This window comes from Calidris pugnax, unplaced genomic scaffold, assembly GCF_001431845.1.
Source record: "Calidris pugnax isolate Ruff unplaced genomic scaffold, ASM143184v1 scaffold41, whole genome shotgun sequence".
Lineage (NCBI taxonomy): Eukaryota > Metazoa > Chordata > Aves > Charadriiformes > Scolopacidae > Calidris > Calidris pugnax.
Genome location: NW_015094509.1, coordinates 8,619,502 through 8,627,837, shown reverse-complemented (window position 1 = coordinate 8,627,837; position 8,336 = coordinate 8,619,502).

Sequence of the window (8,336 nt, the reverse complement as noted above, 5' to 3'; positions counted from 1 at the left end):
GAACCACCCCCCGACGGCAGCCTCCCCCCTCCCCGGGCGGGATCCAGCCCCCCCGACGGCAGTCCGACCCCCCGGGCGGGATCTCGCCCCCCGACGGCAGCCCACCCGAGGGGGGTGCTGCTGCTTTTTGGCGGAGAAGCGCCGACGGCGAGCGGGGACGGGTCCCGCACCCTCCCGCAGCGTGGCTCTGGGGCGAAAGGGACCGGCGGGAGGATGCGCGGAGGGGCGCGGAGGGGACCCGCGGGTGGCAGCGGCGGCCCCCGATGTCCGTGTTGCGCGGGTTGCCGCGCAGGGAAAGGGCAAACGGGGCAGGGCAGGAGGCGAGGGCCCCGGCAGGTCCCTTCCCTGCTTCCCTTCCCTCCCTCTCCCTTTTCTCCCCCCTCCCCGGGGGGGTTTATCTGGCGATCTATCCTCCTCCCTCCGAAGGTGAAGGCAATTTACCAAGTACAAAAAAAAAAAAGAGTCGGGGGAGGGAGAGGGGGGGAGCAGGCTGATCCCTCTCTCTGAAGTTGCTCTGGAAAAGGGCTGTTTCATTTCTGCCCCCCTCTCTCTTTCACATTCCTGCAAGATTACCAGCCAGAAATAGCCTACGGCCCCCCACTCCCTCCCCACCCCCCAAAAAGGAAAAAAAAAGAAAACACAGAGAAAAGGCAAAAAAAAAAAAAAAAAAGAAAAATTACTCGAGATTGTAATTGCCAGTTAGGTTTTATTTTAAGACAGCAATGAAAAACTGTGAAGAGCGAAGTGTTACAGAAAGCACAGCCTGGGTGGATTGGAAAGGAAACTCCTTGGGATTTCAGGAAGAGTGCAAGGATGCCATCGCCAGCATCTCTGGGGAGCTCCATCTCGGCAGCCCTCCCAACCTGCAGCAGTATTAAACGCAAAATTTGTGCTGGAAAAGCCGGTTTGCGTTAAGAATTTCTTGTTTCTTTCCCACCTTTGGTCTCAAGCTGTGGCTTCACCTGAGGAAAGTGCACTTCGAAGCATGCCTAGCCCTTTCTTAATGTAACTATTATGTTCGTAGTTTTCAGGCTTTGCCCCACTGATTTCTAGAATTGTTGGCTTATCTGGTTTCGCAGAGCTACAAACTGGTGGAAAAAAAAATTAAAAAAAAGAGAAGAGAATAATAATATAAAATGCTAATAAAAAGACTCGACCAGGAGCAATAATTTAAAATGCACATTTTGCTTTGGATGCACTGTTGTTCATATAAAAGTTGTAAATATTTGTTTATTTAAACAGACTGAAAAGTGCAAAATGGAGATGAACAACGTGCATTTCTTTTTTTTTTTTAATGTACAAAACATTATATGCACTCGAAATGTTATAATTTCTAATATTTTTAAAAGTTTATATTTGAGTTGTACAGAATTAAGCATTAATCAAATATTTCATCCTTACTTAACATTATCGTTTCCTTAAGATATTATTGCAAGATTTAAATTCTGTGCTAATGATGGAGAAAAGAACTTTTTTTTTTTTTTTTTTTTTTTACTGTCTACCTCACTATAATGCAAGTATTTACAACTCTGAAGTTATCTGAGGTAAATTAATATTCAGAACATTTTTACAATACACCTTTACTGGACGATACTACAACTATTACTGTATTATTAAACATTTTTTTTTCCAAAAAGTCAACTTGCTTTTATATGTTCTATTATTTGGTGAAGTAAGTCTGAGTTCTCAAGTAAACCTTGGCTCCGGTTCTAAAATGCTGCAGAGTTGAGTTGGAGCAAGTGCCACTTTAAGACGTACCTAAAGCCATTCCTCCTGTCTGAAGACTTTTTGTACTCTCACAAGAACCTTTAGTTTTCGTCTCTGGTTTGTGCCGGCGGCGTAAAGCTGCGTTGTGTTTTTATGCGTTTTTATGCGATGATTACTGTAAGTGGGAGAACGCGTTAAGGGACAAAATTCAGGCAAACCTTTGTAAATCTCATCTGTACTTGGGCGCATTTATGCTGATGACACTGTATGATGATGACAAGCAAAAGACAATGAATGTTTTATAAATGATATTTATTTTGATGCAATGGGTAATATATTTATTAAATATTTCCTGGCTATCTCGTAGATAATGAAGAACTATTCAATGAGTAGGTGTTTCACTAAGAGAAGGATTCCCCTCCTCTCTCGCAGCGATGCACGGGGAGAAGGTGGTGTGAGCCCCGCTGCGGGGTGTGGGGTCGGGGAGGGGAGGGGGGGGAAGCCTCATGTTATATGCAGAAGGGCTGAAAGAGCTGCTCACCTTGTGGAATGTGTTCGAAAACAAGGTTCTTTTCATGGAAAGTGGAATTTTTTTTTTTTTTTTTACCATATCACAAGGTCTGATCTCACACGTCTCTCTCTGGCCGACTCTCACCCCCTCGCACTGGTGCTCGAACAAAGGAGCCCAGAATCGGGCCCAAGAGCTTGAATAGCAGCAGCTGAGAGACCTGGAGAAGAGTCCAGCCTTGGAGCTGGTGCAACTTTCAGAGGAATATTCCTTTTTTAGTACTTAATACTGTTTCAGGTTCATGACTGATAGTAGATTGGGAAACAGCAGCTTCAAGAAGAGCTTGAGTTTTGAAGCCCGGCTCAGCGTTTGCAGCTGGAGGTGTTCTGACCAGCATGAACTTTGGGTGCTGCTCCGACCAACCTTCTGCTCTCTTTATGAAGGAAAACAATGGGAAAACGACATCTGAAAAGACTGGAATATGCTCTCCGAGGAGAAGCGATCAAGATGCCGTCAACTGGAAATGAACAAATTTTACAAAACTCACAGATAGCGAAGGCTGAATGAATCATCTCTTCACTTGGATGTCCAGCGAGCAAATGAATTGTCACCTGTACAGACAACGCTTTGGCTAAAACCGTACACACTGAGATTTTCAATCCCATTTCCTTTCCGTGTAAAAAACCGACATGGCTTCTCCTGCAAGCCCCCACATCGCACACTTGGGAGCAAACTGTGCTGTCACTGGGCTGTCCTTTCTGCTCCACCTCTGAGGTGGCTTTGGGGAGCTTCAGCAGACAAAGTTTTACTGTGGGAGGCCTAAGAAGTCTCTCCCCAAAGGAAGTCCTCAAAGAAGCAACAGAGGAGGTTTTGCTGTCCTGGATGTACAGTGTAGAGCAGTTGGCACCTTCTCCTACATTAGCTGATTTTTTGGTGGCATCTTTAATGGCCAGAAGAGGTTTGAAAGCCCTTTGTCCCAACTGTCCCAGCTGTCTGTGCCTGTTAACCTCCAAGGAAAGTGGGAGGACCTGAAAAAAGGGAAAAAGTCAGAATCTGCAGTATCTGCTTTGGAGACAAACCTTTTGGATTTTACTGACTAGAAGAGAGGAGACACTGGCCTTTCTGAGCATGTGCTCTAGACGCTAGAGCTAATATACTGCTTGCCCATTTTGGCAAGTTCTGCTATTCCTAAAGATGGGATTTCTGCTCTTTTCCTTTTTTAGCTCTGCAATATTCTTTTGCACAAAACTGAGAAGGAGCAGTGCAGTGCCGAGGGGGAGAAGGGAGAAGATACAGCAAAGCTGATCTATGGTCTTTCCTTCCCTGGACCTCCCTTCCTCTCTCCCACCCTCCCCCCAAGAGCTAACCAGTCAACTGAACAAAAAATACCAGTAATTATTTTTTCAGCTTTTACCACAAATACTGCAAGCCTTTGTTAGAGAGAAATCCAAATATGGAAATTCAGCGGATGCGCAGCTCAGATCTCTTTGTCCTGCCAAAGCAATATGAATTTTCTTTTCCATTTCTCAACTCCCCATGCTCAAAATCATATTTTAAAAGGGGAAGTGATTTCTTTTATTATGTTGCTGGCCAGAAGAGGGAGCAGAATCTATGAAGGAGTGGGAATAGACACCGGCGGCAGAAGGCAGCTGAAGTCGCTCTGGTGTGATACGTATCAGCAGATGTTACACCGTTCATCCATCGCACGGGCCGCGTTGCTCCAACACAAGAAAACCACTGGCTCATCTTTGAAGTGTAGATATGCATCGGAATAATTAAATCCTGAGTATTTGAATGAAAAAAAAATAATAATGCAGGCTTAAGGCCTTACTTTGTAAGAGCTGCAGCTCCTTTTTGGATCGCAGACTGTCTCTTACATCGATTCATGGGAAGGGTGTATTTTGGTAAATGATTTTTGTGGGAAAATGCTGGACCTCCTACCCCATGAAGAGTAGATCCAATCTTCCTCTTCATTGTCTCCGTGTAGATGAGAGGTCAGTTTGTTTACTGAAACGTATAAAATAAACTTGTTTATTCTTTGCACCTCAATGTTTAACCTCAAATGTTAGCTGAGGGACAGAGCTGATCACGTTGTATGAAACAACGTCCTTCATAACCTCTTAATCTTTGCTGCAGAAGCACATCTGAGGCTTTGAGGAAGTCGAGTGACTGAACTTCACCTTTGTCAATCATTCAGAGGCTGGGCAGCAGGACAGCAGATTTCAATAGCATGTAATTAGTGCTTTTGCAGAGTGGCCACGTGCTCTAAAGGAGTATACTCCCCTAGAGCTGGGTCCTCGTGGCAGCAGTCAGCTATATTATACGATTAGATTTCCAAATATTTGTTCTTGTTTCTTTGCAGTGTCAGACCTGTTGTAAACTGAGGATGTTCCAGCTGTTTATAATTGTGAGGGAGAAGAGTCAACATATTATCCCTGCTATGCTCATCATCTGCCTATTCCTTGATGACTGCAGCCTTGCAAAGTACCACTGTCTTAGCTAATATATGTTACTATTTAGTGGATTGTACTGCTGGGAATTAGACAGGGTTCTCCCGAGGTTGTAACCGGAGCTAATTTCGCACGACATCAGCCTGACGCAGAGTGTGGGACCCTTTACTTGCCCATATGTGAGCATTTTGACAAAACTAGTGTTCATTTAAACTATGTACGCCATCAGCCCCTCTCTCTGGAACTGAGAAGTCTGGAATTGGAGTGGGGACTTCTCTCCCATAAGACCACTTTCCTACAAACAACTTTCTGCGCCATTATTTAGGAAGACTCTTAGGAGAATTTCCATCCTTGGGAGCATTGTTTAATCAGCGAAAAAGACCGTTGCTTTATAGAACGTGAGAATTTTATTACTAGAGGAGAATGAGTGAGAAGGCTCCTAGGACACCGGTTGTCAAGTGGGTGGGCAGGAAGGACCTCAGGTGAATAAGAAAACTGGAGATCTGGTTGACAACTCATTTCTAGAGTGGAAGTGGGAAATTGCAAGAGGGCCATAGAAGAACAAAAGGGATAACGTAAGGGCAAACTGCCAAACATCTGAGATGTCTTTACACTAATGCTAAGAGTATGGAGAATAAACAGGAAGAACTGGAAGTCTTGGGACACAACAAAGGCTACAGTTTAATCAGCATCACACAGGCTCAGTGGAATAAATTGCAGCACTTCGATATTAGCAGAGAGAGTATAATTTGTGTAGGAAGGACAGGCAGGAGAAAGGGAAGAGTATTATCTGGTATATTAGGAATGTGCAGAAGGCCAGAGAGAGGGAAGAGACAGAGCCGTTGGAGATAAAATAGAGAGGAACTGTAAACCTCTACTAATGATTTCCTAATGAGGAGGAGGAGGTCGATGTCATATTTTTTAGCAACTGCTGGGAGGGTTCTGAGGATATGGGGTAGTGGTAATCGAGGACATTATCTAACCAGATATCTGCTGTAAGGAAAAAGCCAAACAACCAACCCATCAGCACAGCCCAGACAGTTCCTCAAGTTTTTGGAATGTGTTGGGGCAACTTTTTGTTTCAAAGAGTGGAGGTAGTTACAGGAGACACGGCTAGATAAGGCTATGATAGATAATGACTAATAAAAAGGAACTCTCTAGAAGGCGATTGGAGCTCGTGTGTGTGTGGAAAAGGCGGACTGAGAGGATGAGAGAGAGACCAAATGAATCCTGTAAGGCTGATTTCCTCACGCTGGGGCATTGACAGGGAAGGTTCTGCAGGGATGAGCCAAAAGAAGAAAAGAGCTTAAGGAAATGGGCAATTTGGAAAAAGTCCTTTAAATTTAAAGATTCTGTAGGAAGCTCTCCTGCTGGCGAGGAGGAGAGCATTGGAAGAAATCAGAGGCACTAAGCCAGGAACAGCTTGGTTGTCTGACAACAAATAGCCATCATACAAAAAGAGAGTGAAGACACTGTGCTAGGAAAAGTAAAAGAGAAGGGCTGAAGCATAAAACATGCCAAAGGGGCCAGAAAAAAAAAAATGAGAAGAAAAAAGGGAAAAGGTTTATCACTTCTCAGGGGTGGTGAACAAAGGACAAATGACAGAGCGGGCTGATGTGTGAAACACCTTCTTTGCAAGTAGAGGACACCTGATACAAGAGGCTGAACACGCTTAGAGCCAGCAAGGGAATTGAAATGCAGGCCACAGAAAAGAGTGAAAGAGCAGTTGAATAAAGCCCATGTTCTCAGAGCAGGAAGCCCTGGGGATTTTTACTCTGGTACAATTAAAGAACCGACCACAGTCATTTCTGAAGTATTAACACGTGTATTTAAGAACACACAGAAGAATTAAGAGGTATCAAAAATTACAGATCAGCCAACCTGTCTCAGATATCTCAAGTACTTTGAATAATACTGAAAAAAATTCAAGTGCTTCATATAATAGCAACCACAGAACGATAACATGATTAAACCATCCAACACGAATTTATTCAGAACAAATCATATCCAACTAGTCTTATTTTTTTTTTTTCTTTGATATGAGTGAAATGTAACTCAAACACTTAAGAAAAAGGTTTTCCAAATGATCTTGCTACATTAAAGAGGTGGTTCCACATAAGTACAGTGAGATGTAATAGCAACAAGTGCAAAATATTACACTTAAGGAAGGATAGCCTCAAGCATAAGATACAAAATCTGGCTAGGCAGTCGTTCTGCAAGAAAGAATCTGAGCTTTATAGTGGAATGAATTCTGAATATGAAGTAGTAAGTGATGCTGTTGCCCAGGATATTCCAGGATATAATAACTGGAATGTTAGATGTGGGAAGTACTCCTCATTGCTTTGGACTGATGAGAGCTCAGGTAAAGTTCTGTGTCCACTTTTAGGGCTCACGCTCTTGCAGATCATTTTCTGATATCTTCTGGATCATTAGTGGTCTGCTGACCTGAATTATAGGGCCTGGCACTCAAATATATCTGGGCATGACAGCTCCATATGTAGGATTGGGCACTCGTGGTGCACAGACCAGGTATTCTTTGCCTTCTATGCTCTGAGAAATATTTGAAAAGATGTCTACCAGGGCTCAGTCCTTCACAGTTGGAAGAGAAAGGAGTTGAGGTCCCAGGGGCTCAGTGCACGGAGCACTCTCTGCTGTGCCACGTCTTTTCATCATGAACTGCCCGAGACCAGGGAGAACTGGATGCCATGGTACTCCTAAAACCTCTGTTATGCACTCATCTGCAATTAACTCCCTTGAGAAATACAGGCCCGAATTTTGCTCTTAAAATGGGAAAAAGGGGATTTATTGCGATGCCTATTGTGGCACCTAAACTGGACAGTACTCCTGCTGGGACGTCATTAGTCCTGAGCAGAGTGGAATAAATGCCTCCCATAACTTTATATAAGGCATTCTGTTTAATACAGCCAGCTGAATGCTTCAGAATGAGAGAGACCCTTTGTTTGCTCCCACTCCGGTGGAGTCCTGTGCTGGGCAAGAGTCTCTTGTTGCCATCATAAACCAGACAATGGCTCATGGCATGACAACAATGTGCTGTCTTGATGGGCTTCTGTGAATTCACCAGGCATGATCCGCTCTCGATGCTTATTCTATCCAAAAAAGTCCCAAACCTCAATCTGCCAAAAACCAGTTTTCTCCACTTTCCAGCAGATATTCTGCACCCAGCAGTGTTGCGTCCTGCAGCTGGCTCCCAAATACTTTTCAGAGTCTGGGTTTTATGTCTTCAGGAGTTTTAATTTGGCATCACTTCTGTTTTGTCGGTTATTATTCATATTGGTTCAGATGCAGATTTCTGGAGAGGCATTTTGGATCTTATTGTGATCAACCAAATAAAAGCAACAGAAAGCTCTGGTCTGTCTCCAGCCAGAAGTCCTTCAGACCTGAGAGGAAGTGGTTCTTGGATGTGTCTGCAGGCCCTTGGCACAGCCGTGAACCACGTACAGCGTGTCTGCCCATCAACCCCTTCACATACATCTTTCACTAGTAAAGAAGATCAGCACCCAGTATGCCACAAGGTCCCAAATGTTAGTTGCTTCGTTCTGTTATTTTAGAGTGAAATAAATTACTACCATCAGCCAGAACTGGAACTGTGTAAAACATACTTTTGTCTCTTTTTTTGTCCGTACCTACCACCAAGCCCTGGGAGCAGACTC